Consider the following 12,493-nt stretch of genomic DNA (forward strand, 5'->3'; position numbering starts at 1 on the left):
AGCAGAGCTTCAGAAATGCTTCCATGTCATCAGGGGTTCATATGTTGTTGCTGTTGTCAGGCCAATTAGGCAAAGGCTGAAATGAATATTGTAATCTGAGACTGTTTTAACTCATTGATTGACAGAAAACAAAGATCATATCTTTTCCTGATTTAATATCCTGGAAAGAATCCTTTATCTTTTAAAGTTTAAATGTAATCCATGCTTAGAATTATTAAGGCTTCACTTTTTTATGTTGTTATTAAGTCGTAGCTAAGATTAAAAGTACTTAAACTTTTCTAAAACAATGATCTTGTATTTGATAATGAAAAATAGTACTTCCTATCCAGGAGTAAAAATTCAGAGTATGTCTTTAGACAATATCTCACTCTTCATTTTGTTCCCTAAATGTAACGTTTTATTGTATTCGGCACGTAGCATGGAATCTATTACCTACAATTCAAATGTATTTTGTAGGAAAGGAAACCTGACAGGATAGTCTGCCTGATGTCTGTGCCAACCACCAGCACTTAGTGAAGGCAGTTCACATATAGTTCTTGACTTTAGCACTTTGCTCAATGTAGAGCTCTACGTGCAGCCTCATCTTCACAATTAAACTATTATTTTCCCTGCCTTCTTTAAACAGTAATAGAGGTAGTTACACTTGTGTGTGAAAAAATAACCTTCCTATGGAAGGTTATTATGCTTCAGAAAAAAAATCACCATAAGACTCTTTTGTTTGTATTTTGTTTTGAGACTGGGTTTTATTGTGTAGTGTCAATCTGGCAATGAATTTGTAAACCTTCTGCCTCAACCTGAGTGCTGGGATTTCAAGCATGTGTAAAGTCACAGCATTCTTATAGATGGCATGCCATGACCATGATTGAAATCATAGCTACCTGGCCCATAGGAGAGGCAGATGCATTTTTGTATTCAAACTCCTGATTACTCTATGGCAGAAGGTCCTTGGGAGGATTTCTACTTTTGTATTGAACATAACTTATAGAGGAAGTTTTATAAATTTCTATTTTGTTTGAGGTAGCATACAACTATTACTAGGTAATATAAAACTCTTTAAATGTTGTGGTTTTGAAAATAGCTTTAAAATAAAAATAAGGAATATAGCATGCTGACATGGAGAAATGGAAAAGGAAGTTCTCATTCCCATGGTACAAGTGCCAAGTGACCTTTCAAATCGGAACTAAAACAAACTGACAATGACAGCTTCAAATTTTCACTGATCTATCTTGGAAAACATTGCAAGTTGTATCTTACTAGAAGTGCGTTTTTGCAATAAAAATGAATTATTCATGAAAATCACTTCATTTCTTAGTGCACCTGCTGAGAAGGGTTTGCATCGCCTATTGAAGTGTGTGCACATGCTGTGCAATTAAACCTTCACTATCAAATTTATTTTGCTTTGCTAATGCCTTATAACCTCATAGGAAGGCCAATGACAAACATGTATTTGTATTCATAGACCATTAAGACAGCTAATTAGTATTTGAAAAGGTCACTGAAAGATCAGAGGAAGGCTTTCCATGGCAGTTAGCCACAGACTGAAGTGGCGAGGGACACTTTGTCTTCTTTTGGTTGAATCTCTTATCCGTAGCATTCATATTCTCATAGTATCCCTTAGAATTACTTCGTATTTTCTGCACAAGAGTTTCATAGCACTTTTCCACAGCAATCGTCATAGAAGACAACCTCCCACATTATTTATTCATAAGCTTTTTGGCTTAAACAGGAATTTCACACACACATACACACACACACACACACACACACACACACAAAACCTGAACATTTTTGTGTTGAGGATTACAATACCATCAAAGGGAGTGAGGAATTCAAAATGCAGGTGAAGTTCACTGTAAAGCATATTTGAAAAACAATCCTTGTCTCTGCTCCTCCCTGTTCCGAGACAGCCGCATGCATCTTCTTGTGCAATGCCAGCCTCATCCTGTAAAAAAAAAAACAAAAAACAAAAATGGTAAAGGTCGGTGTGAACAGATTTAGCCATATTAGACACCTGATGACCAGGGCTACCTTTTGCTCCTAACTTGGCAAAGTGGAGATTGTTACCATCAACAACCCCTTCATTGATCTCAACTACATGGTCTACATGTGTCAGTATGACTCCACTCATGGTAAATTCAATGGTACAGTCAAGGCTGAGAATGGGAAGCTTGTCATCTTCCAGGAGCGAGATCCCGCTAACATCAAATGGGGTGATGCTGGTGCTGAGTATGTTGTGGAGTCTACTGGCATCTTTACCACCATAGAGAAGGTCAGGGCCCACTTGAAGGGTGGGGCCAAAAGGGTCATCATCTCTGCCCCTTCTGCTGATGTCCCTGTGTTTGTAATGGGTGTGAATCACGAGAAATATGACAACTCACTCAAGATTATCAGCAATGCATCCTGCACTACCAACTGCTTAGACCCCTGGCCAAAGTAATCCATGACAACTTTGGCATTGTGGAAGGGCTCATGACCATCGTCCATGCTGTCACTACCACTCAGAAGACTGTGGATGGCCCCTCTGGAAAGCTATGGCTTGATGGCTGTGGGGCTGCCCAGAACATCTCCCAGCATCCACTGGTGCTGCCAAGGCTGTGGGCAAGATTATCCCAGAGTTGAAAGGGAAGCTCACTGGCATGGCCTTCTATTTTCCTACCAGCAATATATCCGTTGTAGATCAGACACGCCACATGGAGAAACCTGCCAAATATGATGACATCAAGAAGGTGGTAAAGCAGTCATCTGAGGGCCCCTGAAGGGCATCCTGGGCTATACCCAGTGTAGGGGAATTTGAGGGTGGTAGGTGGGAATGGGTGGGTGATGGGGGAACACTCTCATAGATGCAGGAGGAGGGAAGATTGGGTAGGGGATTCCGGGGTGTGTGTGTGGGAACCTGGAAAGGGGATAACATTTGAAGTGTAAAATAAATATCCAATAAAAAAAATCTTGAGAGCAGACCTTGGGTGCAAATTATACAGCCAGTGCCACAACACTTAGAGGAAGTTCCACTCACAGGCGCTCTTACACACCCAGGATCAGAGGTGAGGAGGACACATCTGTCCCAACACCAGGAGTAACTGGAACCAGCAGGACCCAGGCACATAGGAAGTCCAGCAGCCTAGTGGCACGGGTTCCTTCCGGTCTGTCTGGGCTGGTGCTCTAAGCAGACCTTGGGCAGAAACTTTGCAGCCAGTCACACAACACCCAGAGGAAGCTCTACTCCCAGGCCCTCTAACGAGCCCAGGATCACAGGATCCCAGAATCACAGGAACACAGAGACAGCTTGACTCTGAGGAGTTCTGACACAACCAGGATCACAGGAAGGGCAGACCCCAGTCATATTTACCTAGGGCAGGTAGCACTAGAGATAACCAGATGGCCAGAGACAAGAGTAAGAACATAAGCAACAGAAACCAAGATCACTTGGCATCATCAGAACACAATTCTCTCACCAAAGCAACTCCTGGACACACCATCACACCTGAAAAGCAAGACTCACATCTAAAATCATTTGTCATGATGATGATACAGGACTTTCAGAAGGACATAAATAACCCCCTCAAAGAAATACGGGACACACCGGGCAGTGGTAGTGCATGCCTTTAATCCCAGCACTTGGGAGGCAGAGGCAGGTGGATTTCTGAGTTCGAGGCCAGCCTAGTCTACAGAGTGAGTTCCAAAACAGCCAGGGCTATACAAAAAAAAAGAAAAAGAAAGAAAGAAAGAAAAAGAAAAACAAGAAAAAGAAAGAGAAAAAAGAAAAGAAAAAGAAAAGAAAAGAAATACAGGACAACACAGGTAACAGCTAGAAGCCCTTAAAGCAGAAGCACAAAAACCCCTTAAAGAACTACAGAAAACACAATCAAACAGGTGAAGGAAATGAACACAAACATCCAGGATCTAAAAATAGAAATAGAAACAATAAAGAAATCACAAAGGAGGGCTGGCGAGATGGCTCAGAGGGTAAGAGCACTGACTGCTCTTCCGAAGGTCCTGAGTTCAGATCCCAGCAACCGCATGGTGGCTCACAAGCACCCATAATGAGATCTAACCCCCTCTTCTTCTAGTGTGTCCTAAGACAGCTACAGTGAATTACACCAGAGCTAGCAGGGCTGGAGCAAGTGGGGCCGGCAGAGGTCCTGAGTTCAATTCCCAGCAGCCATACACATGATGGCTCACAGTTATCTGTACAGCTACAGTAGTGTACTCATACACATAAAATAAGTAAAATAAATCTCTATTAAAAAAAAAAGAAAATCATAAAGGGAGAGGGAGACAACCCTGGAGTTAGAAAATCTAGGAAAGAGATCAGGAGTCATAGATGCAAGCATCACTAACAGAATACAAGAGAGAGAAGAGAGAATCTCAGGGGCAGAAGACACTATAGAAAACATTGACACAACAGTCAAAGAAAATGCAAAATGCAAAAAGCTCTTAACCCAAAACATTCAGGAAATCCAGGACACAATGAGAAGAACAAACCTAAGGATAATAGGTGTAGAAGAGAGTAAAGACTCCCAACTTAAAGGGCCAATAAATGTGTTCAACAAAATTATAGAAGAAAACTTCCCTAACCTAAAGAAAGAGATGCCCATGAACATACAAGAAACGTACAGAACTCTAAATAGACTGGACCAGAAATGAAATTCCTACTGTCACATAATAATCAAAACATCAAATGCATTAAACAAAGAAAGAATTTTAACAGCAGTAAGGGGAAAAGACCAAGTAACATATAAAGGCAGGCCTATCAGAATTACATGGAACTTCTCACCAGAGACTATGAAAGCTAGAAGATCCTGGGCAGATGTCATACAGACCTTACAAGAATACAAATGCTAGCCCAGGCTACTATACCCAGCAAAACTCTCAATTACCATAGATAGAGAAAACAAGATATTCCATGACAAAACAAAATTTACACAGTATCTTTCCACAAATTCAGCCCTACAAAGGATAATAGATGGAAAACACCAACATATGAAGCAAAACTACTAGAAGAAGCAAGAAAGCAATTTCTAACAAACCCACACAAACCTAATTTCATCTCTAACAACAAAAATAACAGGAAGTAACAAGTATTTTTCTTAATATCTTAATATGAAAATTAATATTACCAACATATCCTAACCGATTGAAATCCAAAAATATGAGGAATTAGAAATTTGTTGGCTATCATCCAGTGGTCTCTCTAATTTGGTAATTGGAGAAATAGGTCCAATATTGTACAATCCTTATGCATTTTCTGCTTGTTTGTACATGACAGTGTCTTGCTGGGTACTACATAATGGTCTTGAAATTAGGTTTCTCCTATCTCAGCCTCTCTCTTAGTAGGATTGTTTATTTGATGTTTTTACACTATACTATGGTTTTCAGAACAGCTTACATATTTCAAAAGTTTATACAACCAAAAGAAGCGTAGACAAATTAACTTGGGAGGTGGCTTGTAAGAGAACAACAAAGAGACTGAATGCTTTGCTTGACATTTGTAACTCTTGTATCAAGTTTGAAGAGGAAGACTTTATAAGTTACTCTTTCTCTGAGATGAATGCTTTCCAAAATCATCACAGCCAATGAACCAGAATCTTACCCTTACCTAATGTCTGTGCCACCCTCCAAGCAGAACCATTATTGTTCATTGAAACAGTTGGTGAATGACTTCACAGATAGACCATCTTAATACACACATCATTTCTTAAATGACTGTAGCCTGTTCTCTGTGGACTGAGAATGAAGACAATCACTCCAGTCAAATAGCTTTGACCATAGCAGGAAATCTGTATGCAAAAATCCTGCCTACAATTCACTCCTTGGAGCAGCAGAACTGTCAACTCTCAGCTTAGCGACTAGGGATGTAAAATCCTTTGGTGATGTGAGGGTCATTGAAGTACAGCTTTATTACAATGAACTCCAACATCTAATAATTGTTCTTATTTTGGGCTTATACCACAGTAAGAGCAAAGACTTTAAACTCTACTAAAAACAAAACAAAGAAACAAAAAGACTTTATCTATTTATCTATTTATGTTCATTTAAAAAAATACTAGTAGTGATGTATTATTTTAAAATATACAGTTAATATGTTTGGAGTTATTTCAATTTTATATTGAGAAAAACATACATATTTTCAGTATTGCTCTCTGGGAGGAATTGGGGTACAAAAGGGAAACAAGAATGTGATGTAATGTATTTACTTAAAATATGTTTTTAAATGTTAACAAATACAGATAAATTGAAATCATGTATCTTTTCTCATCATAATACAATAAAACTTAAATCAATTTTAAAAACAAGCAAAAAACCCAAAAACCAAAAAACACCCCCAGGTTGTATAAGACAAGGCCCTCTTTAGCAATTGTTAGGACTAAGAATCCTTCCCTTGTTTTGTTTTGTGTTTTTTTTTATTTTTTGTTTTTGTTTTTGTTATTGTTGTTGTTGTTGTTGATGATGATGTTTCCTTAGTTTTAAAATTCTCAATGTAAAAGGAAGACTTCCAGTTTTAAAAATATTTTTCTAACTTTTTCCTAAAGGGTGTCACCCACAAACTAAAATTTGCATGCACTCAATGGTGCTTCTTGTGTTCTTCATCAATGCTTTCAATTTTAAATTAAATTTAAATTTCAAGTTAAGGACTCAGTGGATGTCAGAAACAATGTCAGTCAAATATAGCATCCTTATTTTTCAAGACTGTGCTGTGACCAATTATTTTTGGTCTACTTTTTTTTTTTAAGAGTTCCACTACTTTGCATACTTAATTAGTGTTCTGAGGAGAATTGAACCTACAACCTCACTCTGGAACTACATTATCAAATCAAACCCCAGGTGTGTAAACTATGGAGAACTTTTGGGCCCCACCTTGTAGGAATTTGGCTTTGGGCTAGGACAAGGAAGTAGGTTCAGGCAGGAATTTGACTTTGGGTTGGGCCTCAGGAATTAGCCTCAGATTAAGAATATTTACATTTGGGCTAATGTATTGCTCAGAGCAGCTCAAGTGGCATTCCTTTTGTCTTGGTCATCCTGATAAGCCTCTAGAAACAGTGATCATGGGTCTTTGTTTATTGCTTTGTTCCTTGACTATTTGTGTTTATTGCCTTGTCAGTTCCTTGACCTGGAACTGACCTTACTGACCTTATTATTTGCATGTACTTAAAATGTTATAGAAGCAGGCTGGAAAAAATAAACCCACTTCAACCTCAGCACTGGCTGGAGTCATGTTAAAAAAAAAAAATCTTGAAAGTAAAAAAAAGAAAAGAAAAGAAAAAGAAAAAAAGATTCTATATCCCTTCAGTAAAGTGTAATCTTCTTGAATATGTGTGATAGTTTAAGCATTCCCTTCTGACACAATGAATTAGACCCCCCTTTAACTCTTACACCAGGCTTTGACCAGCCTGAGAGTTGACTTCTGTCTTGATTGCTCTGGATCCAGACTGGCTTTATGAGATGGTGCATATTCACAGATTATAAGTATGGAGGTGGGCCTTTTTGAACAACCTCCAATGAAATATTTCTTCTTCTTCTTCTTCTTCTTCTTCTTCTTCTTCTTCTTCTTCTTCTTCTTCTTCTTCTTCTTCTTCTTCTTCTTCTTCTTCTTCTTCTTCTCCTTCTCCTCCTCCTCCTCCTCCTCCTCCTCCTCCTCTTCCTCCTCCTCCTTCTCCTTCTCCTCCTCCTCTATTCCTCCTCCTCTTCTTTTTCTTCTCTTCCTCTTCCTTTTGAAATCTATCAATCTCTTTAAAATTAACTTATGTAATATGGGTGCTGGTGTTATATCTCATTTGGTAGCCCCAAAAGACCACCAACGAGCCGACTCCAATGCTATTGCATTCAGGTCTCTTTATTCAAGATCGAGCTTGGGCCACATCACCATCTCTGATGCAGCAGAATGGAAGGGTGAAGCCCCAAGATCTCAGCAGGACAAGGTTTCATAGAAAATGGCAAGCAATTGAGGGGGGTTCTAGTATGGCATACATCTGTTTGTGCTGTCTTAGGCTCTTTTTGTTGCCCTTTAAAATAATTGGCAAGTGTTGGAGCCAAACCATAAACTTAACTTCTACTTTTCTCCTGATTGGTGATTGTTAGAAAGTAAAGTGCCAGAGGTAGACTTGTAACCGGGAAGGACAGGTATGTTGGGAAGTAATCTGGAAGCTGGTACTAGACAATAGCTTGTTGGGGGGGTAATCTGGAAATTACAGAGTTTAACCTTAGATCAGGTTCTCTAAGATGAAGTGAACCCAAGATCTGGTATCTCACTAGGAGTTAAACCCATATCCTCTGGAACATGAAAATAAGAATCTTACCAGTGCTCTTAACTGCTGAGCAATCTCTCCAGCCTCATGATATATGATTTCTAGTTCAAAAGATTATGATATTTGTTTTTCCATTGGCATTGTTGATTCATTCAATATATACTACTTGAAGTCATCAGAAAAGATTTTGCAAGCCTTAAGACTGAGATAGTTGGTGTTTGCTTATGTAGTACATATACTAAAATTGGAGTGATGCAGAGATTAGCATAGCCTCTGAACAAGGATGACATGCAAGTTCATGAATTGCCCCATATTCTTAAAGAATTACAGGAAAACACAATCAATCTGATAAAGGAATTAAACAAAACCATCCAGGATTTAAAAATGAAGAAATAAAGAAATCACAAAGTGAGACAACTCTTGAGATAGAAAACCTAGAAAAGAGATCAGGAGTCATAGCTGCAAGCATCATCAACAGAATACAAGAGAGAAAAGAGAGAATCTCAGGTGCAGAAGATATCATAGAAGAACATTGACACAACAGTCAAAGAAAATGCAAAATGCAAAAAACTCCTAAGTCAAAACATCCAGGAAATCAAGGGCACAATGAAAAAAACAAACATAAAGATAATAAGTATAGAAGACAGTGAATATTCCCAAATGAAAGAGCCAGTAAATATCTTCAACAAAATTACAGAAAAACACTTCCCTAACCTAAAGAAAGAGATACCCATGAACACACAAGAAGCCTATAGAACTCCAAATAGACTAGATCAGATAAGGTATTCCTCTTGTCACATAATAATCAAAACATCAGATGCACAAAACAAAGAAAGTATATTAAAAGCAGTAAGGGAAAAAGGTCAAGTAACATATAAAGGAAGACCTATCAGAATTACACCAGACTTCTCACCAAAGACTTTAAAAGCTAGAAAATCCTGGACAGATGTCATACAGAGCCTAAGACAGCACAAATGCCAGCCCATGGTACTAAATCCAACAAAATTCTCGATCAATTACCATAGATGGAGAAAGCAAGATAATCCATGACCAAACATAATTTATACAATATCTCTCCACAAATCCAACCGTACAAAGGATAATATATGGAAACCTCCAACACAAGGACAGAAACTACACCCTAGAAAAAGTAAGAAAGTAATATTCTTTCAACAAACCCAGAAGAAGGTAGTCAAATAAGCATAAGTCTACCTCTAACAACAAAAATACTAGGAAGCAACATTCACTTTTCCTTAATATCTCTTAACATCTATAGACTCAATTACCCAATAAAAACACTTAGATTAATAGACTGGATACATAAAAAGGGCACAGTATTTTGCTGCATACAGGAAAAGTACCTCAGTGACAAAGACAGAGACTATGTCAGAGTAAAAGGCTGAAAAAAATTTTGCAAGCAATGGTTGCAAGAAACAAGTTAGAATAGCCATTCTAATATCAAGTAAAATTGACTTTCAACCAAAAGTTATCAAAAAAAAATAAGCAAGGACATTTTATACTAATCAAAAGGAAAAATTTACTAAAAAGAACTCTCAATTCTGAACGTCTATGCTACAAATGCAAGGGTACACACATTCATAAAAGAAACTTTACTAAAGGTCAAAGCATGCATTTCACCTCACGCAGTAATACTGAGAGACTTCACCACCCTACTCTAAGCAATGGACAGATCATGGAAACAGAAATTAAACAGAGATACAGTGAAACTAACAGTTGTTGTGAACCAAATAGATTTAACAGATATTTATAGAACATTTCACCCTAAAACAAAAGAATATACCTTCTTAGCACCTTATGGTACCTTCTCCAAACTTGAACATATAATTGGTTACAAAACAAGCTTCAGCAGATACAAAAAGACTGAAGTAATCCCATGCATCCTATTAGATCATCAGGGACTAAGGCAGGTTTTCAAGAACAACAAAAACAGAAAGCAGACATACATATGGAACCTGAACAATGATCTACTCAATGATAACTTGGTCAAGGAAGAAAGAAAGAAAGAAAGAAAGAAAGAAAGAAAGAAAGAAAGAAAGAAAGAAAGAAAGAAACCAAAGACTTTTTAGTATTTAATGAAAATGAGGGCACAACCTACCCAAACTTAAGCTTGGCAGTGGTGGCACATGTCTTTAATCCTAGCACTTGGGAGGCAGAGGCAGATGGAACTCTGAGTTCGAGGCCAGCCTGGTCTACAAAGTGAGTTCCAGGACGCCCAGGGCTACACAGAGAAACCCTGTCTCAAAAAACAAAAACAAAAAACAAAAAACAAAACAAAAAAAAAACATACCCAAACTTATAGCACATGTTGAAAGCCCCGTTAAGAGGAAAATGCATAGCTCTAACTGCCTCCAAAAAAAGAAACTGGAGAGACTATACACTAGCAATTTAACAGCATATACGAAAGCTCTAGAACAAAAAGAAGAAAATACACCCAAGAGGAGTAGACAGCAGGAAATATTCAAACTCTAGGCTGAAATCAACCAAGTGGAAGCAAAAAGACCTATATAAAGAATCAACCAAACCAGGAGCTGCTTCTTGGAGAAAATCAACAAAATAGATAAACACTTAGCCAGACTAACCAGAGGGCACAAAGACACTATAACCTTAACAAAATCAGAAATAAAAAGAGAAGCATAACAGCAGAAACTGAAGAAATTCAAAAAGTCCCCAGACCCTACTACAAAAGCCTATACTCAACAAAACTGGAAAACCTGAATGAAATGGACAATTTTCTAGGCAGAACCAGGTACCAAAGTTAAATTAGGATCAGATAAGCCATCTGAACAGTCCTGTAACTTGTAAAGAAACAGAAGCAGTCATTAAAAATCTCCCAACCAAAAACAGCCCAGGACAAGATGGGTTTAGTGCAGAATTCTATCAGACCTTCAAAGAAGACCTAATACCAATACTCTTAACTATTCCATGAAATAGAAACAGAAAGAACACTACCCAACACATTCTATGAAGCCACAGTTATGCTTATACCTAAACCACACAAAGAACCAACAAAGAAAGAGAACTTCAGACCATTTTCAATAAAATCCTTGCAAACTGAATCCAAGAACATATCAAAATAATCATCCAACATGATCAAGTAGGCTTCATTCAAGGGATGCAGGGATAGTTCGATATATTTCTATCCATCAATGTAATCCACTATATAAACACACTTAAAGAAAAAAAAACCATGATCATCTCATTAGATGCTAAGATAGCATTTGACAAAATTCAACAGCCCTTCATGTTAAAAGTCTTGGAAAGATCAGGAATTCAAGGCCCATACCTAAACATAGTAAAAGCAATATGCAGTAAACCAGTAACCAACATCAAATTAATGGAGAGGAACTTGAAGCAATCCCACTAAAATCATGGACAAGACAAGGCTGCCCACTCTCTTCCTAACTACTCAATATAGTACTCTTAATCCTAGCTAGAGCAATTAGACAACAAAAGGAGATCAAAAGTGTGGAATTTGAAAAGAAGGGGTAAAAATATCACTATTTGCACATGATATGATAGTATACTTATGAGTCCCTAAAAATTCTGACAGAGAACGCCTCCAGCTGAGAAACAACTTCAACAAAGTGACTGGATATAAAATTAACTCAAACAAATCAGTAATCTACTTCTACCCAAAGGATAAACAGGTTGAGAAAGAAATTAGGGAAATGACACCATTCACAGTAGTCCCAAATAATATAAAATGCTTTGGTGTGACTCTAACCAACAAAGTGAAAGATCTGTATGACAAGAACTTCAAGTCTCTGAAGAAAGAAATCAAAGATCTCAGAAGATGGAAAGTTCTCCCATGCTCATCGACTGGTAGGATTAATATAGTAAAAATGGCCATCTTGCAGAAAGCAATCTACAGAATCAATGCAATCTCCATCAAAACTCCAACTCAATTCTTCACAGATAAAAAGAGCAATTTTCAAATCCATTGGGAATAATAAGAAACCCAGGATAGCAAAATTATTCTCAATGATAAAAGTACTTCTAGGGGAATCACCATCCCTGACCTCAGCTGTATTATCAGAGCAATACTGATTTTTTAAAAAACTGTATAGTATTGGTACAGAGACATGCAGGTAGGTCAATGGAATACAATTGAAGACCTAGAAATGAACCCACATATCTATGGTCACTTGATCTTTGACAAAAGAACTAAAACCATCCAATGGGAAAAAAGACAGTATTTTCAACAAATGGTGCTAGTTCAACTGGCAGTC

At 37.7% G+C, this 12,493-nt stretch overlaps 1 non-coding gene across 1 annotated transcript; it reads left to right on the top strand.

Moving 5' to 3' along the window:
* The first annotated feature begins 8,457 nt into the window (after nt 1–8,457).
* LOC116079364 lies at nt 8,458–8,561 on the top strand. The gene has a single exon (XR_004113929.1). It is a non-coding gene; the product is annotated as a U6 spliceosomal RNA (small nuclear RNA).
* Nucleotides 8,562–12,493: the final 3,932 nt, after the last annotated feature.

This window comes from Mastomys coucha, unplaced genomic scaffold (assembly GCF_008632895.1).
Source record: "Mastomys coucha isolate ucsf_1 unplaced genomic scaffold, UCSF_Mcou_1 pScaffold5, whole genome shotgun sequence".
Taxonomy (NCBI): Eukaryota; Metazoa; Chordata; class Mammalia; order Rodentia; family Muridae; genus Mastomys; species Mastomys coucha.